General features: G+C 39.1%; 1 long non-coding RNA gene across 2 annotated transcripts in view; it reads right to left on the bottom strand.

Annotated features, from left to right (window-relative positions):
* Window positions 1-5,549: 5,549 nt before the first annotated feature.
* The window catches only part of LOC146766418 (uncharacterized), a 58,480-nt gene continuing 36,567 nt past the window's right edge, over window positions 5,550-27,462 (bottom strand). For both annotated transcript variants that reach the window (XR_014957888.1, XR_014957887.1), the window contains one exon: window positions 5,550-13,677. This is a non-coding gene — a long non-coding RNA (uncharacterized LOC146766418). The remainder of the gene's footprint in view (window positions 13,678-27,462) is intronic.

A 27,462-nucleotide genomic window follows, 5' to 3' on the forward strand; every position in this document is an offset into this window, starting at 1 on the left:
TAGGTGGACATCTTTATGGTGCATCCATAAGGGTTTATAACTTGGGAGAGACAGAATCAGCTCTAAGGCTCTAACATAAAATGCCTGTACTCAGAAAAGAGAAACTTTTCCGAAGTTATTTTGCTTGGTTGAGCCTTTTTTTTTTCATTGTTGTTGTTTTCCAATAATAAATGCATTAATTTTGGCAAACTCAACCACAGCAATAACTTATCCATGAACATAGTATGATACTCTGCCCTATATTCTACCTCTCTTGTTAAATGAAATGACAAATTGACTACAGTAAATCTGGGGGTTTTCATAGTGTTATTCATTCAAAGGTAGTCCCATTTTACTAGAAACAATACAATTCATTCTACAGGAGGGAAGACTGACACACAGAAAGGTCCCAGCTCTGTTTTTGGGGTCAAAAATTACTAGGAACAATTAAGTGGAAAAGAAATAAGATCTGTGCATAGAAATTGCAGGGGAACAAGACAGGTGAAACAGAGACTCCAGTTGGTACTAGTTTGCAGTTTAAGAACTGCAGCCCTGGTGCAGTCACCAGGAGGGCTGGTGCTCTGATCATGGGCCATGTCAGAGGAGCAACAGTAATGGCCCAACTCATTATCAATTTTGCCTGCACAGAAAGGAGCAAAAGTGGTGAGTTAAAATCAGCCAGAGCTACTTTAGGAAGCAAAGCCAGAACATACAAGAACTTTGCAAGCAATATAAAATGTTGGGGGAAAGTGGGGGTGAAAGATGGGAATGGGAACAAGGCTGCTCACTGTCACAGTCCCCCATTTGCCTTGGAGATGCAGCCCAGGCTCTGCTCAGACTCTGGGCCTCAGAGTGGGTTATTGCATTGGTTTTTCAAATCTGGAAATTTGCTACAAGTGCATCTCAGATAAAAATTGAAATGAGTTTTGCAACTATGGCAAAAAAAGCAATTTTACATTTCATAGACCTTTTAAAATCCTTTTCAATAGGAAATAAAAATAATAGTAAGGGGAAAAAAAGGCTACATTTCCATTCCCGTTTTTATAGTTTGACGTTGCAGATGTTTCTGGGTCAGAGGTGAACATGTCTTTAGGTGTCAAAAGATGCAATAACCTGAGTCAAAAATGGCCCAGTCCCCAGAACCGTGACTGTGTGCCAGAATATCCCCACCTCAGAAGCTTGCTGGCAGCAATGTGCTCCAGGTGTCTTACACTATACAGACCTGGTAGTCATTTTAATATTTTCCATGCTCATGTAAATGGACTTGATGTGTGTTCATCAAATGTGGGAAAATCCCTCAGAATTGTGTACCATCTGTTTATAGGTAAAAGGTCTGCTTTGCTGACAATCCAATGCAAAATCAGAACACAGAATGAAAGCAAGCACACTTTTGTTTTTTTCTGGTTTGGTTTTATAAATCAGAGGCTTAATGTCATATTAAAAGCCTAACAAAGTTCAAAGGTTCATTCTGTTTGGATAGCAGCACTGTCCTTCTCAGATGTGTGGCTATTACCTGAGCTACACAGAGCCCTTAAATCTGCACCACGTGGCTACAACTTCCAACCCAATGAAAGCCTGAGCACACCCAGGACCTACAAGGGGAGGGTGCAAGGGCCACAGCTTGGGCAGCTGGGTGCCTGCACTGGAGTCCTGAACCAGAAGCCTCTGTGAAACACTAGCTGACAGCATTTCAACACATGTGCTTGGCCTCAAGTGAGAAACTCAAGCTGAAGGAAAAACAGCATCTGAAAAAGCATCACCTTATTTTACATAATACCCAATACTGCATTTGGATTTTTGTTAGAATTAAAGACAGGTTTAATTCAATTTATATAATAGATGCCAATCAAAGTGTCCAAGTGTTATTTTGGTCTGTTTTATGCAAGATTGTTGGACAAAGGCAGTTATGTCTGGGCTATGACATTAAAGGAAGGCTGTAGTCACAGAGATCTTCAACATCAGTTGATAGACATCAACCAGTCAACAGAAGAGGTATTTGAGACCTTTCTTGTTCATGTGGAACACAAGCTCACACTTTTCTACAGAGAACAGATAACCAGACCTGGGAATTTATAACTGAATATGAGGCAGATGTCAGAAGATGATGTCAAAGTGTTTCAAAAGAGTATTTTCATTACATTTACCATAGAGTGAGTCTTGGGTGGAAGAAGAGTTAATGCAGCTGGCAGAGGAGAAAAACATCAGAGGAAAATAAACTGATAAAACTGATCAAATCCAGACATATTCAATCTAAAATCTAAAATGGGATTCAAGGTATGCTGGAAGGATGCTAGAGTACCAAATGCTGTTAAACCATCTGCTAGCTGAGAAGACAAAACAAAATCTCTGTAGAGGGATGCTCTGGCTGCTCACTCAGCAAGGTAGGTCAGTGTATCCCCACTGAGATAGGCACTACTGCTTTTCACTGGCTTAACCCTGTCCCTACCAGCCCAAACCAGATATTTTAACCTTGCTACCAGCATTGTACTGAGATGTAGAAATTGAGAAAGAGAGTTTGAAAGTTCCTGTGGTCAGCTACTTGGGAAAACAACCAGTTCCCTGCAATATAATCTACCCCATTGGCCAAAAGAGACAAGTTTTATATGTTCAATCAGAAAACTGCAACTCCTCCAGTAATGTGGCTGAGACATTTACTTTGAATACTGAGGAATCTTATTTTCAAGGTCAAGTTGAGGTTTCCTGGGTTCAGGCTAAAATACTTTGTAGGGCCAAAGAAATATTTACTAGGTTCTAGGGAGCAGGGAGTAGATGTGTAATTTGAACATATTTCAAGTCATCCTGGGAGGTCTTTTTGTTTTTACATATTTGTGTCTCCTCAGACAACCTTTTTATTTTTTTTTTCCCAAGAAATTGGAATTGAACAAAATTATGATGTTTTTTGCCACTACATTTCAGTTGGGCCATTTCCTGCTTTGAACCAGAGAACCTGCTTTATTTGCACTGTTTCCAGTGCATCATATGAAACCATATAGACAAATTTTGTTCAAGGACTGCCATTCTTTGTGTTGAACTAGCAGGATTTTCTGTATGAAGCAATGATTTTCTTTATGTGACCTTTGACAGTGGGAGTAGTTGGATGGCCAATGGTAGGTCGGTCTTCACAGGTAGTCATAAATTAAGCAGCAGCATTTTGCAAATGAACTCCATAATGAGTAAGTGATTGGAAGATTTGCTACTGCATTCTGGAGATTAACATCTGAACACAAAAACCTAGCCCAGGAATGGCAGTAAAAGGTTAAAAGAAATATTCAATATTATCAATCATATTAAAAAACAAAAAGAGAAACTTCTTACATCTGACAAAGGAGCTTGGGAGAATTAATGTGTTGGTGTCAAAAAGACTGAGAAGGAGTGAAATAGGACTACAGTGATTGCCAGAATCTTACTTGCCTGGAGAGATAACACTGGACATTCAGTTTGACTAGGCAGGTGCCAAGAATCCTATTGTGGGTGCTATGGAGTGGCTTTCAAATATCAGAATGTACACTGACCCCCATTTTCTGGTTCTTCCTATGGTTTCAGAATTGCTCATTAAGCCAGGGAAGCCTCCAGTGAGGTGTGATGACCTGAAAACAGACAGGAGCTAAAGAATCAATGTTTTAAGTAAAACAGCAATTATAAAAAGATCTACAGCTCCTTCCATGTAATCAGGTAAATTAGCAGGAGTGGCATAAAGCACCTAAATCGGAGAAAGAGTGGTGAAAGGGGGAGTGGGGGGAAAAGAAGGTCCCTTGGGAGATATCTGATAGGATGCATAGTCTGTGTAGAGGGCAAAAGGTTAAGTGAAAATGAGATGAAGGAATGATCAGATATAGTCAGATCAGAGACAGTTAAATAAAGGAAAGTGCTAACCTAAGATAAATGAAGAAACGCTCTTGTGCTGAGTGTGTTGATGTGGCTGTTCTTCAGCAGCTCAGGAACAGGAGAGGAGGAGCTGCCAGTTCCCAACCCACACCAGTCCTGTTTGAAGCACTTCCCAGCAAAGAAACAGAAGGGATGAGGACATAAGCTAATGATTCCTGTCTGCTACTCCAATAGTGTGAAAAGATATTAAAGGGCTTCTAATTACATCCACACTTTTTTCAGGTCCTTTTTTACTGCTGGTGTGATATAAATTATCCTTAGTGATGAGAAAGTCAGGCCTGTCCATCTGTGGTTTTGGTCAGTGAGAAAGATGTACAAAAATATTGAAACAAAAATACTGAGAATTACTTAAAAGCTTCAAATTTTGCTGGTTGGCTAATGCTTTCCTGGATCAAATAGCTTTCACTAGAAGTAGTTTCCATAATAACAAAACAAAATCAGGTTGAAAGAGATGCATAATATAGCAAACAAATACTTTGAATATATTCTATATGAACCTTTATCAACTATCTTGGTAAGCCATTCTTAGAATACTCAACAAAAAGGACTTGAGATAAAATATTACACCAGGAAGCTCAAGAAACATCTGTGATGACCAAGGCTGGAAATGACCACAAGTATTTTGTTCAAAATCCTTTGGTGGCTTATAGCCTTAGATTTCTAAAGGTCAGGAGGAAAATTCAAATTCTTAGACACATAATTTAGAGCTCAGTCCTTTTTTTTTTTTTTTTTTTGTTTCCTCAGGAGCTTAATTAACATATACAAATAGACCCAGGAATTAGGAAGCTGGAGCTTGAGCTTCACTGCTAGATGCTAATACCTGGGGGTACCCAAACAAGATTCCTAAAAACAAATTTTTGTACTCTCCACAATTTGGTACTACAATATTTTGAAGTGATAGAAATTGTGTGTTCTCCACAAAGAGTTTGTTTAACCCCAGAATTTCCTAAATCCAGACAGACAGCTGCTGAGGAATGCTACTGGTGCAGGTAGCCCGGCTCACAAACTGGAGCTTGAGATGCAGATTGAGCTGCGGGTGGGGGCCGAGACAAGAGGCCGTGAAGTGCCAACCCTTGGGATAACAAAGGCATGAAGATGGGGGATGCCAGCCAGGTGAATGGACACTGAGAGACACAGCAGGAGCCAGGAATCGCCGATATTTTGGCTAACAAAGGAGGCGGGTGACGCCAGCGAGATGATGGACACGGAGAGCGGGCGGGGGCCGAAGAGCGAGACTTGCCCTGGGAGAGAAGGGGAGAGGATAAAAGGTATAAAAAGTAGAAAAGATATATAAGGTATAAAAGGCTGGGGGTTTCTTGGGCGGTGTCCTCCTTGGAGGTGCCAGCTCGGGCTACTCCTGTGTCGCTGTGCCGGGAATAAGCTGTGTTATGGAAGGAGACACCTGAAACTCTGCTATGGGAAACCTGGGGGGAAACCTGGGGGGAAACCTGGGGGGAAACCTGGGGGGAAACCTGGGGGGGAAACCTGGGGGGAAACCTGGGGGGGAAACCTGGGGGGAAACCTGGGGGGGAAACCTGGGGGGAAACCTGGGGGGAAACCTGGAGGGGAAACCTGGGGGGAAACCTGGGGGGAAACCTGGGGGGGAAACCTGGGGGGGAAACCTGGGGGGAAACCTGGGGGGGAAACCTGGGGGGAAACCTGCTGGCACCGTGAGTGGGACCCGCCCGGTCACTGTGGCTGCTGCTGGGAAGGGGCTTCGGTGGCATCAGTGACAATCTCTGTCCTTGGCAGTGTGTCCTGAGTGGTCACACTGGGAAGTTTCTTTAACACTCTTAGCTTTCAGACTAACACAAACTCCACATATATTTGTCAACTCTAAGGCACAATGAAAGAAGTGTTGAGTCTGTAAATGAGGAGTTTCAAATGAAAGAGGTGGTTGAGGCATTTTGACCCTATTCAATCAAGGTCAGGTTTCCTCTGAATTATACCTGTTTCCTTGTCTAACATTTTAGACACCTCCCAAGTGTCTATCGACAGAGTTTATAAGTGGCATTGCACAATGAAGAAGAAAGCAAGCTGCTCACAACTCCCCCTTTCCCCATGTGTCACAAAGCAGAGTTCCAGTTGTGTGCCTATGGGAAAGGAGTGGTGAAAAGAGGCCAGCAGCTACTAGAAACAGGGAGGGGAAGAAAAAGCACAAATCAGCTTTATGAGCCAGCAAATGATGGATGGCTAAATGCCAACTTAGAGCAATACACAGAATGGGGTTTGCATTGTTGCAATTATTAAAGATTATTTTACCTTTAATTTTTTTTGGTAGGTGTCCTTACTTATTCCTTACAGAAACCCTTGATTTTCACTTGCTACATACTTAGATGTGCTTGTCATACCCACAAGGTGATTTCAGTCCTTGATGCCAGGAAACCTCTTTGCTGATCAAAACACAGCTGCACAGGCTCACTGGATCTATTCATGGGTGCCACACGACTGGGGTACATCTGTCTATACCTGTGAAAATAGATGTAATTAATATAACAGATATAATACATGCATGCAAATCCAGATGCTAAAAATGACTTATAGTAAGAGAAGGTTTTCATTTGCCAAACCATATCAAAGTATCTGAATCATTTAAGCAATATACAATCTGCACTTGGACTACTGCTGCAGTAGTGACATCTGCACACTCTTAGTCAGTTTTTTTTACAATTGAGCTTGTTTTTAGTGAAAGATCCTAAGGAACACAATTTTAAAACATTCTTTAATTAGCTTTTTCTAGGCTATCACCTCTCTGTGGCATTTAAAAAGCTCTCTCCATCACTTCCCACAAGTTGATTTGACATAGGATGTCAGATCATAAGACTACACGAAGTACTATTCACTGGACACTGATCTTATGATTGGAACAATGAAGGAGCATTTCTCTAAACATTTGATATAAAATTCCCTTAGGGTAAGCAAGGGAACAGAACTTTTTCTTATAGATAACCTTTTTGTTCATTACAGAAATGTATATCAACTCCTCTAGTAACAAATAACAGGCAGTTTCTTCAGAATGCTTTATTAATAGATTTTGTATTACAATTTTACCGTCTTCATTTTGACATTTATTTCTCTCTTAATGAGTCAAAATGCCTAGCCAAGAGCTCTTGGCTTTAAGTATGTTCTTAACATCAGCATATTAACTGCCACATTCAGGCTAATAGGCTTAACTTATCTCTTTGAGATCTTTGTGGAAAAAGAACCAAACACCCCAATTATTAAAAATTGATGTAAATGGAAACTTCAACTTTAGTGGCATTGGAAGACAATAATGCTTCTTCATCATCATCTGAACATTCAGTATTACAGTTTTACTGCCAAATATCCCAAATATCCATGATAAGTGCCTGTTCTTGTAATAAAAGATACTGAACAAAAAGCAGTTTAACTGAGATTTTGAAGTCTTGATTTGCAACAGTCCATTCTGAACCCTTCATTTTATTTCCTTTTGTATTGTGCAGGCAAACAATAGTAGTAGCTTTCGTCATGAGCTCAAGCAATACATTTTAGCAGACTGAGCTTAAGCACATGCAGATGGGTGTAACATCAATTTTTTAAAGGATATTATAAATCCATCTGTAAGCAAATTAATGTAAGAACAAAAGAGCATTTTTTCATAATTGTGGGTAATTCTGAGCAACGTTTCAATGGTTCCTCCCAGAAATCTAGATGAAGCAATTGCAGGTTTTGATTATTTTTTAATTCTGACTCTTAAATCACACCAGTATGAGTCCCATTATCAAGGCAAGACAAGAACAACTGCAATAGATTTTCTGTAAATACCCTGATTTTGTCTGCTAGCAGATGGGTCCATACACAGGTTATGTGTGGATTTACTCTTTGCTCATTGATGACTGAAGGGCCATTTCTACCCTTCTCATGACACAGGGCCAAAGCTCACAGCTCACCTGAGTGTGCCTTGCTGGCTCACAGGTACCTGAATGTACCCCTGAAGATTGGGTCCACCAAAGTAAAGTGTTTCTTTATTCAAGATGTCTTTCAGTGGTTATGATAATTCTGACTTTTTTACTTGTGAAACCAGTAGATAGCATTAGATTGCTTTCCTGTTTGCCTGTATAAGAAAGTAAGAGAAAAAAAATAAATTAATTTAAGAGCAAATGAAATAATTCCATCTGCCCATCCGATTTTACATTTTCAACTCAGTTTCTCAGTTTCTCTCATGAATGACCCAGCTCTTCCCAGGAATATGCACTGCTTAAATGGTGGACATATGCTACAATAATAAAAATTACAAATAATTACTCTAATGGGGTGAATGAGTTAATTCCAATTAGTTGATGTGATGACATTTCCATGACAAACTCCAGCTTTATGGAGTTGTTAATTTTTAAATCTAACAGCTTTCTGATCTCCTTTGTGAGGCAACAATGTGACTTTACCACCTCAATTCATAAATCTGTCCTGATACATGCATAAAGTCATGGATTGTGCTCCTACTTAAATCAAAATTTCAACCAACATCTAATGCAGAACTAAGTTTAGGCTTAACTGTAAAGATATAGTCATAACAAAGCATATTTCCCGATGAATACTTATTAAATAATTTTATTACCTATTTCCTGAGGAAACTTTAAAATAGAAATGTTGGTGTACACATGTACTTTGTTACACATTGTCAAATCAAACTCTGGTTCAGGACAGCACTTCAGCCTGTTGTTAACCTCATTAACCTCAGATATCAAATACAATGGACTTGCATTGCATTGGACATGTCTAAACTTAAACTTAACTATCATTCAGAATAGATATATTTTACTGAATTGAGGGTTAAACTGAAGGTGTGCTACAGAGGACAGAGCTTGCTGAAGTAATAGGAGCGTGATATTGTGTGCATGAGATTAAAATATTTGGTGCCATAATGCTACTCTTGGAATTAAATATCTGTAAACCTATTTCTTAATGCTCTTTGTTTTTTAAATTTTGCATTTGATTTTCTTTTTTTCTGCAACATGACTGTAGAAAGAAAAGAATTCAAAAACTATGCAGCAGACTAGTAGTACAATTTTCATGTTTGCTGACAAAAAAGTCCACAGGCCCAGTGAAATAATAGAAGAACAATTTTGTGCAGATTCACATACGTGTATACCATGTTCTCTTAGGAGGCACGGATGATTTTCACCCACTGTGTATAAAGACACATCAATATTAAATCTGGGCTTACCCCACAATTTGCTGCCACACTTTCCACTCTGCTGTTGACCTGTGATAACCCTTTGCTCACAGAGAGAGGAAGTCAGAAGCAGTAATTGTCCAGAAGTCTTCCAGACCTCCTGCAGGGGCAATGTTTCCACAGTCACAGCTTTTCAGAGGAGAAACATCAGTGCTTTGTTAGATTAGGGACTTAACACAGGAAAATGTCTGAGGAAGTCACAAACCAAAAGCATGGCTAGTTTTTGTAAAACTCCCAGCCAGACACAACCACCAACTGACCAGAGTTCTGTACTGGACGTTCACTCACCAGCTTGTTTCTCCATGCACATTTACTGCTTCTTGAGCCCATGAAGATTTTCTGGGGGAGCAGCCTCCCCAGCCACTGATGTCTTGGCCAGCCTTGAAGCCTGGCTGTGTCAAGGTGCTCTCTGCTGTACAGCTGTGCCTGCTGCCTGATGTCTCTGCAACAGGCACTTGAGTGCAGCTGCTCAAGCTCACAGCTTGCTCAGAGAGATTCTTCACTCATGTTTGAGCAACAGCGATATCACTGCCAGAGAATGTCAGTCACTGACATCTTGGAAACAGAGGAGGAAAGGAGACAGGCTGGCAATGTCAAGATTAAATAAAACCAATATGAAAATTCTTATCAGCTTTTGGCAAAAGACTGCAGGAATTTGGAAATAAAGAGTGTCGTGCAGCTAAGTGGTGTCTTGGAGTATTAAAAAAAGTATCAGACTGGTAACTTCTAGTTAAGTACTGATAGTTAGGTCAGAGAATAGAGTCCTGTATGTATTTCAGAGAGTCAAAAAATTTGCCCAGCAAATACATATTGCATAAATTATTGAGCTTTTAAGTTGTGAGATTTTTCTGTTTTGTTTTCAGACTCAAATTTTCAAATATTTGACAAGTTCCTAAACCTGCTTGTAAAAATCCCCAAGTCACGAGCCAGTCGGATAAAAATCTGTTCATTGTAAAAAGGGAAGGGGGAAGGGTAGGGAAGGAAAGGTTTGTTGATAAGTTTGCTGCACTATTATAACGTTTAACCACAGCCTGGATCTAAAATCAGCATTCATGTGAAGTTCCTATTTGTTAAAGTATATGAAAAGTATTCATCAAAATCATGTTTTTGAAAGAGATGCACCCCAGTAATTATGGTGTAAGACTAGATCAATTTCTTGGGGATATGGAAAAGTAAGTGATAAACACTGTCAGGAACTGTCCTCTGGTCCATTTAAGGAACACACTTCTGTTCAAAATAAACATTAAAATAACAGTAGAGAATAGATGAGGGAGAAGTCACAGAGGCATTTATCACACTGAATCTAGGTCCACATTGACTTGTCTTAATCTATATAAAGAAAAAGGCCTGCAAGTGGCTCTGAAAGTGATGGGAACCCATGCTTCAAACACATGTCTTGAAAGAATGTCAGAAACATTGTTCCCCTTTTGGCTGCGGTTCCAGATGCTTTCTCGGGACTGCGGGCTCACCAGTTTCACTTGTCTGGCACTCAAAAATACATTTTTCCCTGGAAGACAGTCTGCATATGCTTGCAATAAACATTAACCAAATCAAATGACTTTCACTTCGGGATAAATACTTTCAAGTAAGTCTGTTAGTGACACTCACAGTAAATTGCTAATAGTTTTTTCAATCTACTTGGGTTGTACTAACAAACACAATCACTCCTAACATATTTATATGCAGCACAAATCCTGCCTCCCTCTATATGCCCGTAGAAAGCCCAAGGTTAAAGGGAAATATCCTGCTGCAGGAACACACGAGAGCCCCTCTAGGTGAGGTGGGTGGTGCTGCTGGTTTTGTGTGTCTGAACTCTCCTGGCTGGGCAAGAGCCAGGAGAAGGCACCTGCTCGCCATGGACATCTGCCCTGCTGCTGGGGCTGGAGCAGGGCAAAGTCTGCAGCTTTCTGGCCACAAAATATGTAAGTTACAAACATGGAAATTCTCAGCTCTGCAAGCCAATGAAACCACATTTTCCTATAACTGTGGCTTCCCCTTTTTGCAGGCTACTCGCTCGTAATGGCTTGTTGTAAATTACACAGTGGTATCTCTAGAGATGGGAAATTCTTTTTTTTTATGCTTGTGAACGTAACCCAGCATGAAGTGGCCCTCTAATGGGACATTTCAGGGTCTTACTGGAAGGACAAGAGTTATACCAATACCTCTTAGCACCCTTTGTGCTAAGCCAAAATACAGAAGTATGAATTAGAATTATGTGTAGATCATAATTAAATTAACCCCAAAAGTGTTACCTTCAGCAATTTGGTTACTGGAAAACCCCTAGATACAGCTGAGCCAAGCTCCCAGTGGTTTGTTCCACAAGACCTGAATGGTACTGAAATGCAATCCAATAATTATTGGAAATTATCTGGTCTATTTTTGTGCAATTTTCTTAACAACTCTGAATACCTAAAGAAGTACTGCAGCAGACCATAAGACGCAGCTCTGTCTGAGAAATCTGCATGTGTTGCATAAAATATATGATTCTACAACTCATTAAGTCTAATTTATGGCATATGTAATTAAGCACCTTTGAATTGAACCTAGGTCTCTAGAGATAATAACACTTAGAACTTATATAGGGCTTTTCATCTTCAAAGTGCTTTACAAACATTAACTAATTAACAACATAATAAGACATGAAAGGCGAAAGTACTTACCCATAGTGCTGCATAGCCTCTGTGTAATTCAGATTTTGAAGTTTTTCAGTGTAAGACCCAGTCTGGGTGCACAGAGAGGATTTACCAGTGGTTCTCTTCACAATCAGAAAAGGACTTTGTGCACATAATATCTCTGAATTCCCAGAGTCCATCCCTTCTCTGCTATCTAATGCTGAGTCAGAAGAAACAGCTCCCAAATGTGAAGGAAGGTATGGAAAATGACAATTCACAGCAGTTGGAGGGTGTACGAATTTTCAGGGCTTTGGAGGCAGAGTATGTAGAAAGGGACGTAATGTAGAAAGGGACTCCTGGAGAATTCACTGTACAAGATTTCTGCTATCACCTAAGTCCATATCCTTCCCAAGGGAACTCTAATAATTACACAAAGTCTCTAGGGACTGGCTAAAAGACTGGGGAGAAGGCTTTACTTCAGCTCAAATGCATTTTTCTATAAACCCTACAATTTTTTCCTCTTATTTCTGCTCTTCTGAAAAGTCTGAACTATCTAGCCAGCGTACTTGTTAGTTTTTGGGGGCTTTTTATCACTTGATCTAATTTACACATGGTCTCTTGAGACAGCCTTTTCATCTGAATGAATGATTTCTTGGTGATAGCAGTGTTGCAGATGTTGTATCAGGTTACTTGAATCCCCCCTGAATATTCCTAATGCAGAAAGATGACAGATAAAATAAAAGGGGGGCAATGAACCCTGATAGTTCTAGTGACCCATCCTTCAGACATCAGCCTGTGTCAGTGATCATTTTCCTGAGCTCAGAATGCTGCCCATTGTCTGTGCACATGCTGTTCACCAGCAAGGATAATGGTTATGGTGGCAGAAGCTGCCCAGACAATGCTTGCCTCTGTCCCCATGGGGATTCTACAGTGCCCCAAAAACTGAGAGCTGGAGGGCCAGTTGAAGAACATGGCAAGCATATGTGGCAGAACAATGCACACATACCTGCCTAACTCTGCACACCAAAAATATCTCAGACAAACACAGATGACTCAGCAGCAGCAGTGCAGGTGGAGGCCCATCAGAAATTAAAGAAAATGAGACATACCATGGACCAGCAAATACCATCCCTGTGGAACCATCAGGCTTTTGTGCTCCCCCACAGACACACAGTCCAGAACAAGTCCTGAAAGGTAACAATCTCACAGCAGCAATGCCTACAAGAGATCCTACAATAAACATAGGCTCAAATCAAATGCATTACGATTTTTAAATGCAAATGTAGAATAGAACTGTCAAAATGTTTTATCCCTAAATTGTGAATGTTAACCTTCCCATGCTTATTATATAGCAGTACATTTTAATTTGCCTGGAGCAGAGTTGAATAAAGCAAGCATCACAAACAGAATCAAATGGATATTTGAAAGAACTGCTCTTCACAATAGCTGTGTGTCTGAACAAAGCTTCAAATGTTGATCAATTGATTACCAAAATCAAAGAATACATTTCCCAAATGAGCTTCTGTAAAGCACCCAATAGAACCAGTGAAAAGCAGCATAAAGTTCCATAGAACAGAAGTTTTCTCTAAAATATTTACAGATGCAACTTTCTACTGCTTTCTGGGGTTATAACAGATCTGCACAGATCTAGAATGAGGAATAAAACAGTTCTGATAAATCAATGGTTTGATTCAGTTTCAGTGCAGAAAATTCAGTCAAATAAAGACAGAAAACAATTTGAAATAATCCAAAGGTATACTTTAAATCTTATAGCAAATCACAGCCTCATTGGTACAAATGCTCAAATAATTTTTAAATGTTTAATGAACAAAATAATGGAAAAATGTAAAATTAAGCATAACTAGTAGTGTTCTGTCCATCTGCTATCTCCAATGAAGCTGGTTTCTGCTGTGCCATGCTGCTGTACTTGTGGCCTTTCTTCTGTCAGTCATCTTTGCAGAACCACCGTCCACCAAATGCACATGGTTTTTGCTCACGGACTTTAACCTGAAAAATGGGATGAAAAAAGGAAAACTAACTTTCAGTCAGAAACAAATTTATTATTTGCTTGAGCTTTCTTATATTTTATCCTCCTTCTAAAGGCAGGTTTTCCTGTACCACCTCTTGCTATCTGCTATACTGTGCTGTCTTCACCATGATAAAACTTGAGCTGGGATGAAAATTCTTCAATATTCTCCCTCTGTAGAGCAAAATTCAGTGTTGTTAATGAGCAATGAAGTTCTCAGCACCATTGTCTTTTCTACCCTGTCTTTGGAAGAGGCATTTGTCCTGAAGAACATGATGGGATTTTGATCCTGTCATGTGGCTGCTGTCTGGAAGTTTAAAAGGGAAAAACCTGAAGGATCAAACCCATTCTTTTGACTTAAATGAAAATTTTGCTCAGCAACAACTTAAAATATCAGTTGAAAAGCCTCAACCTTCAGAATTTCTGACATTTGATATTGAGGTTCTGACTCTTCTAGGATGCAGACTTTATAGCACTTAGTCTTTCCCATGAGCTGCTGCTTTACTAAGGAGAAAAACCCCACCCACCCACACCACATTACACTCAGTTATTCCTAGAGCAGCAGAGATTGCACTGATCTGCAGGATTTTTTTATTTTCTAAACAAATAGCTTTCTTCAGCAAGCTTCTATGCTGAAATCCTCTTGGATAAACAAAGAGCACTCCAGGATTTACTGCATCTTAAGCAAGTGAACAAATATTTAGCCTTATGATGCTTAGGTGGTTGATTCTCTATCTGTACCTTTCTTTCATCTTCCACCTGGAAAAAAAAGCATGGCTGAAGGAACCTGACAGGAAAAGGGGCGGGGGCGGGGGGGGAAAGAGAAGAGGACAGAAATGGTGGCTGGACAATGTTAATAGAAAAACCAGAAATGCTGGAGATCAACAAGTTATAAGGAAGGGATATTTTGTCTCCCCATATACTTTTGCAGATCATTTCAACAGAGCTTTGTTCCACTTTAACAAAAACATGATTTAGCTCCTATTGCCCTGTGCAGTGAGGTAAGGAGGACTTTCAAGGATGACAAAGACAACACAGAAACCTTCCCATCATTCTGTATATCCTCAAGGTGCCAAGGGGGAGGCCCCAGTTTCTGTCTCTCACTGGTATTTGCTATTTTTCCAGACACTTACCAGAAACACTTACAGCAGCAGGGAGAATTATATTTTATTCTACTCTGTCCTTGTTTGCCAGGTAATGAAAGACTTTGTGAGGTAAAAAACAGATTTTTTTTTTTTTCTTCCAGTATTGTTATTCCCATAATGCACATGGACTTTTTGATCCTTCACCTCTGTATCATGCCTCCTTCAGTATTGCAGTCAGCTCCTAATCTCAGGAGGAAACAGCAACAATTCTGCCTCTGGGTCTTATTCTCATGTAGGTCTGCTAATCACATGAATATCCTTAGCCTTACAACAGGTGATTTAATGGTGTCATAAATCCCATTTAATTCTAAATAACTGAGGCACACAGTAATTGCTTGGACAGGAGACCGGGCACCAAACTCAGATTTCTTGTTAAACTCTTCCAGTGTTCATTTATTTTCTGATACTTCAGTTTTTTTCTCTTTGCTCTAAAGTCTTTGCAGAACAGGTACAAAAGGTATCAGAGCACAAAAACAAGTTGATGAGAGAAATGAAATGAAAATATTTAAATAGCCAATGTTTTTTCTTCTTCCATAAGGCTCTTTCTATACAAGGAAGCAAGATGAGATTCCTCCTGTGCCAGCAGATAGCTGCAGCTCCGCAGGGTTACTGAAGTGCTAATATTGATCAGACAAGATGGAACAGGTTACTTAGGCAATTGGTCAGGCTGAAGCAGTGATGGCAGCACATGGCATGTTATGGATAGCTGAAGTAGCTGAGGATATCTATTTTTCTATCTATCTACCTGTTTTCCAAGATGTCTATCATCATTGAACTTCGCTACCAAGGAACGAGGGCAGCACTTAATCATCAATAGATAAATACTGTTTATGCCATTAACTGGGGACTGGTCAGATTTTCCTTGTTTGTACCTTTGCTGCTCTTTGTTTTTTTTAGCTCCACAGTTGTGAGACAGTAGCATTTTCTCACAGCCTGTATGTGTTGTTTTGGGACTCGTGTCAGTAGCAACAGCACAGCTCTGTGTGTCTGCCAGGGCTTATTCAAAAGAGCTCCTTTCCAGAAAAACAAAATAGCCAACAGATGAGGGTTACAAAATTTCAAACCCAGTGCCTGTTCATAACATCTGATCCATGGCTTGGAAGCAGCAGCAGTGTGAGCAGTCTCTGCACCTGCCCCAGCACAGCCACAAGTGTGAATAGCAAAGGGAGTTTCCCAGGGTTTACCTGCTGCAAACCCACAACTTCTGTGGCTGCATTTTCTCCATAGTTAGTATTCAGCAAAGACACTGCAACAGTGCAGGGCTGTGTGCTTGCTGGCATTTTTCTTGTTCAAAGCTTTTGAGAACACTTTACTGAGGCATATAAAGCTGCCTTGAAATTGGCTTCTAAACCACATTTTGAAAAGATGAAACACAGGCTCTTGGCTGGGTGTTTTTGCCCTGTGCCATGGCTTGCTCGAGGCAGAAAAGCACCCCATCTGCCCCTTCCAAATCTCTCAGCTCAAGTCTCATCAGTCTGGCTCTGATCATGAGATTCCTCTCTAATGTAGCAGCTTCTCTCTTCCCTCCCCCCCCCACCCCCCTTAGTTTTTACATTACTTATTACAAGCTCTGGTACATAGATTTCCCCTTCTTACATGGCTCTAAACTCCAAGGAGAATTCATTTATCATTACAGAGTCTTACATTAAAGATCATCTTGCTGGGGTAACATTGGTAGAAATCATTGTGCCTTCTTGTTTTTATCTGAAGTATTCCAAAAGGAGAGTTAGTTAGTCTAAATTAGGCAGCAGAGTTTTTGCCTTGACATTTGGGAGGTCAAATTTTGCCTGTGACTGTCAACCTCTCAGAAGAGGAGATGGCATTTGGAGTAATCCAAAACTCCTGCAGAGTTACATTACTGTGGCAGCCAGATGAGTAAATCTAGGCTGAAGATCTATTGGTTCAATTACTGCTTGGGGTCAGGACATGCCATAAATTATTAGATATGCAAATGGAAAACTCTGACTGTTGATGAAAGAAAGATGGATGGATTTCTTAAATACTCATAATTAGAGCAAAGACTAACTATATAAACTGATGTATAGTTATTTGCTTGTTAAAAACTTCTGTTTTGAAATGTTACCTGTGTGCAGGTAAAAATAATTTTTTTCTTTAATGTGCATGTCATATTTAAAAAATAAATTTAGGAAATCATTCGGATGTGTTTTGAACTTCTTCTGCAATGCCCCTTGATTTTTGGAAGCAGCTTCAGAACAGTTCAGAAGATGGCAGTTCTCATCCTTTTCTCACTTGCTGTGGGGTAAATCTGCAGCACTGCCCTGTGGTCTGTGAACACACACTGACAATGTATTTGGGAGGAGAACCATTCCTTTGGCTGTGCAGGTAGAGAGTGGAAAGAAAGCCACAGACCAGCTCAGGTTTGTGTGTCTGCTGGGGAGTGAATGAGCTGGCACACGATAACCTGATCTAATCACAACATGAACTCTGTGGCCTTTCAAGAGATTTTTGTGGATAGGAAAATAAAATGCAATTAAGATATTCCTCTACCACACCTGTTTTTGCTGTCGCTTAAATACATTATTTATAGTCTTATTTCTCAGTGTGATTAAAGTTGGAAGAACTTATCCCTACTTTAGTCATGTAGGAAGTCTGCTCCATCTATAAAAACTTGTTGAATTTCTCTTGCAGATTCTCTCTTTTGGGAGAGAAGTTTTTACTACATGTAAGACAAAATGATTATGAGAGTGAGAATAACGTGAGCTGTTCAACGCCACCTGCTGCTGCAAGGGGAAATCTATTCCCAGAGGCACCTTGGCTGAGCAGGAACAGATGCAGCACCACTGGAAAACTTGTTCTGCTCCATAGTGAGTTTGCAGAAATACATCACAATGCATGAGGGAATGCACTTTCCCAGAACTGATGCTGACTTTCCCAAGCAGTCTGTGGAAGCCCAGGGAGTTTCTAAAGGATATAAAGCATCACTCCCTGGTTGGTAACTTCCAAATAATTTTTGTTTCTGTCACTCTGGATAGAATGTTTTTCAAAACTACTATAGGCTTTCTGAAAGGTCCTATTCACTGCCTAAATATTATTCTCCTGGCCACAGGTCTTGCTATCATTATTATTATTTTAATAAGAATTCACATGGTGGTGTTTGAAAACTAGACAGTAAATTAAAAGTTACTCAAGTATTCAAGTAGAGATCAGAAATTAGCTCCTAACATGCCGTTTATGTAACAGAAAAAAAAAAAAAAAGAGTAGGAAATAGATTTTAGCTATTTATAATATATACCAGTTTGAGACAGAAATATTCTGTGTTTATGCAGCTATACAACCACCAGAAGCAATGGAGGGTAAGAACCTGCAGCTCACCCTTTGTACCTTTGAGAGTGGTGGAAACCAGTGATGCTTTGTTGGTAAGAGTGATGTTTTGAGTGGTGGTTGAACTGAGATGAACTCATTCCAGCATGACACCAGTGTAACTTGGGAACAACCCCTTGAAGGCAAAAAAAGTGTACTGGGAAAATCATAAACATGAGAGCAAACAATTAGTTTTTAAATCTTTACCTATAAAATTCTGACAATCATTTAACATTTATAATAAGGCTACAAGAAAATCCTCAGTATGTATAATTCATAATTTCTGTGTAGAAAACTAGTAATAAGGAAAAAAAATATTACTTTTAAATTATTCAAAATATTTAATTTAAAATGTTATTGTTAAAAATATTTTTAAAATTCATTTTAATCTTATTAGCTCTACTCTGAATCAATCATGAAAGTATCAAAGATCAACTAGTATTCCATTAACCAGATAAAGTACTCAAAAGTTGATAAAATTTAAGAGAAATACCTGAAATAAAGAAGAAAAATAATAAAAGCACAAGTAATAACAAATATCATACAAGTGTAAATTCTCCTTATTGCTGTTCATATCTTTGGTGTTCAAATGAGTCTGGTCACTTGGTACAGATTTGGGTCTCTTTCTGGAGCCTGAGAGGTTTCAGGAAAGAATAATGCTAGTTTTACAGAAACATTGCTTTAAACTTACAAAAAAAAAAAAAAAGGATTCTGTAGAACTTCAGCAGCATATTTGTATTCTTTAGTGTTTTTATTTCCATACCCCCATTTTCCTGTTGTGACACTCATTTAATAAATTTCAATTAGGTTTGCAATATATAACTACAATTTTGCAACAATAAAAAAAGCATATTTTTCAGCAGCTATAATAATCTGTGGAAGAAAAAGTTCTAAACATTCTGGACTTGCATAAAACTGTGGCTTATTGATTAGCTGGCAAATATTTTAAAATTTTATCATTATTTAGTTTCTATGAAATGGTACAATGGGCCCATTCAACCAACTTTAGTCTCATTCATGTATAGAGATTTTTTTTTTAGATGGTACTCAGAAAGGGACTTCTTTACAGCTAACTCAAATTACATTTTACTGTCTGGTCCCCTCCCCTCAGTTTGCTTATAGCCAATGACAAACTAGTTATAAGATATTGGATGTGCTGTCTCTTCTTTTATTGCTTTCTTCTTTACTGCCTTAACAGAAAGTTTGTAGTTAAAACAATTTTAACAGCTTTAAAGAACAGAAGCAAATTCATATTTCTAGAACTTCAGGTGGAAGTAGCCATATTTTCAGCAGTTGAATTTTCATTAAAATTTACAAAAGACCTCTGCCTTCACTGATTTATTGTTGCATTAGGTAAAGCTACGCCAAGTGTATAAAATACTGTGTTACTCCACTTGTTGTCTGATCTAACATGTTATCAGTGATTGCAAGTACATTTTATAACCCCAGCTGCTGAATCGAAAAAAAGGTGATACAAGCATCAATCTCCAGGATAAAATCAGAGCTCTTTCTACCACGGTTTGACCTTACTGATGCCTTTGGATAGTCTTACTTGTCTAAGTCCTTGCAACAATTACCAGGGGACGGTTGGAAAATGCAGCTTTAATGGTGCAGATTGAAATTGTTAACAGCGTCAAAGACTCGCACTCCAACCCCAGAGGGTTCCAAGCACAGGGAAAATTTGAGGAAACTCTTGATACCACTGCAGGAAAGAAATGGAACAGGGCTGTAGACACGAGGCACAGATTTTATTTGTACTCTTTACTGTCTGCATCCCTGAACTCCACAGTGTCATTAGGAAATACAAAAAGCTACAAATAAAAGACTTAGACCTCAAGATACAGTTAACTCCAGCTGTAGCTGCCAAATCTTATTTATAGCATGAGGAGACACAGTTAATTACAGGTCACAAAATGTTAATTCTGTCATAATACAAGTAGTAGTCTAAGAATGAAAAAGCTTCTTTTTGGACTAAAAGAGATTCTTCTAATAGAAGACTATAGAAAGCAAAGAAAGGGTAAATGCGCCTTTTTAATCTATGTCATAGTTTAAAATAATATAATCTTAAAATTAAAATACTAAATCCCATCAGTTTTTCCAAAGGCAAATTACTGTAGGAAAATAAAAATTAGAGATGAACAGAAAAGACTATTTTGAGCAGTTTGACTATTTGAGTTGTAGCTGCTTATTATTAACATTAAATAAATTTTGAATCAGTGTTTTTAAAATGCTGAATCTTCATGACCCAAAAGTGAATAAAAAAGTCCACCTTTATGAACAAACTTAACTGCTTTCCCCAAGCAAGGACCATGATTTCAATGATTCTGAACTACCTGGGATAAGTATTAAGACAAATATTATGTGAAGGATGGAGTTAATTATGCTGCATATAATCAGACAGTGGTCACTCCACAAATTGTAATTTATTTTCCCCTTATTTGCATTTAACTTCAAAGATATTTCAGGAAATGTAAAATAATGTGATTTGAGCAGTTACAAAGATGATACACATTTAGCATCAAAACTGCTACAAACTCTTAAAAATATATTACATACAATTTCAGGAAATAACTCACCATTCTCATGCAACCTGTGATTGTTGCCTCAAAAACAGTAAACTCATTTTTGTAGGGGAAATATCACATTTAGGGCAATAGTATTCATTTAGGAGGTCTTATAGATATACAAGGAAGCAGTTGGGCAATTTGCATCAATATGCTAATCTAAATTCATAGTACAGTCTGTTTGGTCAAAATGGTCATATGATTGTAACTTTATATGGAAAATTAGCAGACTGGTTTGAATTAATATCCAACCACTACTGCAGAGCAGACAGTCTCTTCAGTAAAATGAGGGAGGGGGGGGGGCTGCCGCCTTCTGCAGCTTGTATTTATCATCACAACTTTGTTTGTTTGGTTGGTTTTTTTTGTTTCTTTTTTTTGTTTTGTTTTTTTTTTTTTTTAATTTATTTTGAGGCAGGAGATTCTATTGAGTCCTTAAGTCCTTAGGACAGGTTTACAATCCCTGTGCATATGAACATATCAAAAAGTCCAGCATCTAGGACAGTACTGAGCATTCTAAATACTTAACAAACATCTTTTTGTATCCCTTCATGTCAGGTTTAATTGTCCATGGTGAAAGAAAACACTAATCAGAATTCAAGAGAAGTACCCTAAGACATGTATCTTTCCAACCTGGGAAAGGAACGATCCTGGGAAAAGAATATAAAGAAAAAAGCAAGTTTTCATCTTATTTAATACATCAAAACAAATTAAATTATTTAAAATTTTCATTATTAACTAATGTGTAGCTTTTATATGCTAGCTCTATAAGACTGAGGTGCACTGAGGGAAAAGCTCACTTCACAAATACCTTGTTCCTTTCAAAATCTGGCCTGGGAGGATGGTATTTGAGAAGTATTGAATCATACACTGCTTCCTGTACTTTATTCTAATAGCTTTGAAAAAGAGCTCTTTTCTATTCTCTGTTCCATGGCTTCTCCAAATATTGCTAATATTTGGGGAATATTAGGCTGAGAGGAACACAGAGTAGCAAGCAGTGCTTTATGCTGTTTCTTCCAGCAGCAGCATGGCCAGAGTAACTGCAGTTGTGGCAGCTTGCCCCACTGATAGCAGAGCTGAAAACCAGCACAGATGGATGAGAAGGTGCCTGCAGCTACCAATGCCTTTGGGTACCTCACACCAGGACAAGCCACATCAGTCACACCCTGAGCTCTTCCCAAGTTGGTGCCTTCCTTGGGGCTGCTCCCCTTCTGGGAACCATTCCTGTCTGTGTGCAAGGAATTAGTCCAAGTTCAAGCTGAGTGTAAGCACCTCTGAAAACCATCCAGGAAAGCCTGGGCCCACTGAAGCCAGCAGAAGCTTTCCAGTTGTTCAAAGGTGCTCTGATGTCCTCAGAGGGAACAGTTTTTGCATGTTTCTCAGGGTCACATTTGATCTGCAAAACAGATCCTTTGCAACTGAAGTATCTCTTAATTTGATTTTGTGTGGCCCTATCAAAAAAATGATAATGCAATCCCAACCGAATATTATGTGCTATTACCTGTCATATGAAAAGTATTAAAGTTTCTTTTCATAGCTGATGTAAGCTTTCATCTGAAAATAGAGAACATTTTCTGCACAAAATGCACTAGGATGTTTGAGAAGTTTTGTAAAAGTGTACATGTAATCTGCAAAATGATGGCAGATTTTGTTCAGAGCAGTCTTGCAAGCAGGAGGCCTGTGGCCCTGCATTTGCAGCAGTGCTGGCTGTGCAGCCAGGCAGGGACACAGGAAGGCAAGGTCCTCACCTGGCAGAGCTGACAGCTTCAATCAGGGTGACAGTGTGACTCAAAGTGACAGAGGTGGCATTCAGAGCCTAGGAAGGGCAGATCGGAGATCAAGGGAAAAGTGATTTGCAGAGCATTGTTTCGAAGGGACCCAGATGAGCACACTGTTGCAATACCTTAAGGTTGGTCTGTTTGCTTTTTAATTTCAGGAGTGTCAAATTCCGGTGTGACTGCCCAGTTTTCAGCAAGCTGATGGAAAGAATAAGAATTTTGGAATGGAAAATGACCGAGAAGAACAGGAAGAGCATCTGGTAGGAAAAGCATAGGGAGGAAGTACCTAGAACAGCAGCATTTTTTCTCAGGTTTGGTTACATCTGTAAAATATCAAAGCATCCTAAATAAAGTGTTGTTGGACAAGTGCTTGGGAGCGACAGGGATGGGCAGGAATAGCAGCAATACAAGTGCATACCTGTCTTAATGAACAGCCCTTTAGAGAAATCATAGCACACCATTCTTAGAGAGCCAGTTTGGCACAACCTCTCCTTATGTAGGAAACCACTCCTATGACCTCCTGCAGGTATAGGAGTGAAATTATCTGCTGCAGTAAATTCACAAGTTTAGCATTCCTTACTACTGTGACCAAAGGTTAATGTTTTGCTGCTTGACTGAATCAAAATCACCAGTTGCCTATTACATATTTCTGTGGCCTTGCTCACACATTTGACTTCAGCAGACTTTGAGTACTCTAATTCCCTGAGTGGTAAATGAAAGCCATGTATGTAAGAGATTAAGTTTTGTTACTGCAGAACAAAGCAATTCCACAAATGGTTTTCTCCTGCAGCTGATTGGGTCACTGAGGGTACCTCCAGGCAGCACAGGCAGCTTCTGTCTGCAAACGTGCTGGGTGACCATCAGCCTGGTGAAAACACAGAGAAGGAGGGACTGCAGCAGTCTGGAACAAATACCTGACTTCAGGGCTACGGCTTCTTTTGGCACAGATGGCTGTGTGCAGCAGATATCATAACATCTGGTGCTGAGTAGTAGCCACAGATGAACACAGAATAAGAATATTAAAGACTTTCGGGGAGAAGAGGAAGGAGTTTGGAATATTATCTCATTTCAATCCACTTCCAAAAACTACAGAAAATTAATACTATTTTTGAAAAAAAAATTGTAATCCAGATGCTCAATAACAATCCACAAAATTTTGCTTTATTTTAAATACTCCATAAGACTTGAATGGAAGCCTCTTCAAAAATGAGAGTAAAAACCTGGAATTCTTTAAATTGATAGTCTAATGTATGGAAATGCTCCTAATCAGAGTAATTAATTGGATAATTTAGCCATAGCACTGACATGAACAATGTTACTCTCTAGAAAGTTCACCTTTTTGTCAAGTTGGCAGTGAGTGAATTTGAATGATTTGAAACTGTCCTTGCAAAGTTGCACCTGAGCAGGGTCATGGAAAGCATCTGTGTGAGGCATGGGGTGGAAGTGTTAACCAGAGATGTTCCATTTGAGAGCACAGGGCTGCAAGCTTCCCACTGAACTATAATTTACTATGCAAAAGACAAAATAAAAAGAGCTGAGGTTCTTTGCTGAAAATATGGTGATGCTGTGTTGGTTTTAGAAGAACAAAAAATAGAAGTCACTGAAGATGAGGAGGTGCACTGCAAGTGCCAGAAAGCAAGCCTGAAAGGTAGAGGGAGCAGGCTATTTCTCTTTGTTATCGAGTGAAATGACTCCACAAATATGACAATAAATCACTGCAGGAATCAATCTGAGTGGAGGCAACTGCTCCATGCTGATAATGCATCAATCAATATTTAATGTTTACACTTTAATTAATCTGCACGTAGGAAGCATTCTTTCAGTGACAAAAAAGTGATGAGAAATAAAACACCTTTTATATCAAACAGCGACGAATGGCTGCCTATCTGTGAGGCTTTGATTGGGCCCTCAATTGATCACTGCAGCCTCTTTCGATTGCACCAGTGTGCAATGTCACATTTGGGTATAAAGCAAACACTGTCTCTTTGAGGGAAGGAGGGGGAGCTTCTGAATCTGCTTTTGAGTGATTACAACTTAATCAGAACAAAGAAAGACTGATAGCAAGGTGAGTTCTTTGGAAAGACTGGGCAGAAGCAATTACACAAAAAGATTTTCAACATCTGCATCAATGACACATATCTGAACAGATTTTTACTGTGTATTACAAATATTGATACCTGCTAAGGCTTTGCACAGAAAAACAATTCAGATGTTGACTGGTAAAACTGCCTTCCCTTATCAGAGCTACCAGTGGAGACTGAGAATTGGTCATTTTGTCACTGTTCTGAATGTCAGGGAAGGGCCAGGTGCTGTGGGGACACAGAAGTCACAATTCCTGCCTCAGAGTGTTTTTCCTCACTGCTCTGTTTAACCCTTGTAAACTCTAGTTCCTTCTTTTTAAAGGGCCTGATTCATTGTTCATTGATGTCAACTGAATGACTTCTATTGACTTCGGCAGGCATTGCATTAGTCCATAGATGAATGGTATTGAAAGGCACAGTGATGAAAGACAAATGAAAAGACAGTGATACTAGACTGGTAATGTTCAATTATTCCTTTAAAAAAAGGAGTACTACAGCAGTACAATCTCCATACACAACTAAAGCTTTCCTATGCTTATGCCTAAAACAATAGTTTGAAATGTACAGACATTTCACATAATAAATGCAAAGTACCTATTAAAAACACAGGGAGATTAGCACTCTGGAACTTAGCTCAATTAAAAATATTAGATATCTGATTCTAGATACAAAATTCCCATAACGTTACAGTGGGTACAACCCAGGGAAATTGTATGCTATTTTGTTTGTCAAATTTGAGTTATTTTGCAAAGCCTGTAATGAAGTTAGGATCGGGCAAAGGACCTATGCAAATATCAAATAATTTTAAGCTTTTAAGTAGACCTGCCACTAATTAAAAACAGTTACAATTTTGGTTTGATCCACTGAAGAACTTTTGTTGTTTTACTAGTAAATAAACAGGAGGATTGTACTTAGGATCCAGTCAAAACACATTGCCAAAATGCCTGCCCAGATTTGGGACTTCTCGGTTTAGGGTGCTCTGACTGCTGGCTTAGCCAACACTTGAACAAAACCAGAAATTATATTATGGTATAAAGTAATATACTAGAAGGAACTTAAAAATAATAATCCTCAGTTCTGTAAGTTTTTATTTCACTACTACTGGACAATCGTTTTCTGTGGTTCACTGAATTTTTCTGTCTATTCCAAAAGTCTCGGGCACTCAGAAACACACCATGGTATTTTGGAATATCAGGAGCAGCAAAGTATTTCTAGCATGAATGACATCATAAGAGTTTCCTTTGCTGGCAAGAAAGGTTTAAAATACAGTAGCATACAAACATGGGAGGAAGTATTCACTGAGGAAACAAAAGATGAATATGACACTTAGAATGCAATAGTAGAACTGAAGCTGTCTTTTTGCTTCTGAGGTTTCCTTGCCATTCTCACATTTTTTCCCACAGAACTTTGTACATAGATAGACAAAACCCCAAAGATTTCATAATCTTCATAAGAACGGAGATAATGCCTTCTCTCCAAAATCCATAAACAGCTTTTCAGCAGATTTACTACATACACACATATCTACTCACAGAGTTATGTCTGCAGTTTACCTTTTCCATAAAAACTTGCTCCCCCTTCCATGCAAATAAGTTGAACAAACCAAAAAAGTAAAAGGGCAAAGTCAAAAGAGAGGAATGCTCTATTGTAATGCATGGTCAACTACAAATATTTATAGAAAAGATGAAAACACTACTGTGTGCACATCAGGGTTGCCCTAGGACAGCTATAACATGCATAGTTAATGTTTATGGAACAAAAGCATCTTACTGAATGTGAAATCTTCATTTTTCTCATTAGCACCCAAAGTAAATGTAAACTCACAAAAAAACCCCAAAAAAACAAAACAAAAAGGAAGAAAAAACTTACTTGATAAAACCCTGCAAAAGCACTTAATGTTGTCACTCAAAGGCAGAAAAACTGAACAGAAAAAGTGTCATTTTCTGATTTTCTGATGATACTCTTGCTGCACACAGCTGGAATAGCAGCCCAATCCCAGCCCCCATGAACTACAGTTTCTGTGGAGCTCCAGAGATGCATGGGTTGGTTTGCAGCAACAGCCCTGACATGCAGGGACACAGGTCACATACTGTGGCTTTGAAACCCCATCCCTGAAACCTCCTGAGGATACCAGTCCCTAAGGTTCTTTGCCATCCTGCTGGAACCTTTCCTTTAGTAAAGGAGATACTTCCCAGCCCTGGATCCTCCTGTCAGGGCTACACTACAGCCAGTTCCCAGTCATAATCACTGTGTCAGTGTCAAGCCCAAGCACCAGGGCATTCTCCAGCATCACTTCTGCCTATAGCAGCTGGTATTAGTCCAAATACTTCCACCTTAGTTATATAAATAAGGAGCACCCAGTGAGATCTAAGACTAACAGTCCTTATTTAGCACCAGGGCTTAGGCTAGTTTTCCATCTCAGCTTGTCACAGCTGTCTGCTGCATAAAAAGAGTCTGAAATGTACTAAAAAACCCTGGAAGACTAATAATTCATTAAGATGACAAATGAAAAGTAAGTCCTATCGATCAAGAGTAGAACTTCTTGGTTATAAAGGAAGCATATATTATTCTGACAGTATTTTCACAAGATAAGCTGAAGTTACAAAGAAGACAACCAATTTGATTCAAATAACTGTCTCTCCTCAGAAACATTCATGATTGCAGTCATCAGGCACAAGTTGGTAGGGTAGTATTACTACTCCCATTTTGAAAAATTTGGATAACTGCATAATATCCAGGAAACAGGACTACAGCACTAACACAAGCTTTCTGAGAGCTGATCCTATGGAAAATGGTAAGCAAAGGTCTGACACTGAATCCCAGCACTGCTGAATAGCAGCGTGGAAGGATGTGCAATCACACACACAAACACACACACAC

Source organism: Lonchura striata, chromosome 11 (assembly GCF_050655825.1).
Source record: "Lonchura striata isolate lonStrDom1 chromosome 11, ASM5065582v1, whole genome shotgun sequence".
NCBI classification, from domain to species: Eukaryota; Metazoa; Chordata; class Aves; order Passeriformes; family Estrildidae; genus Lonchura; species Lonchura striata.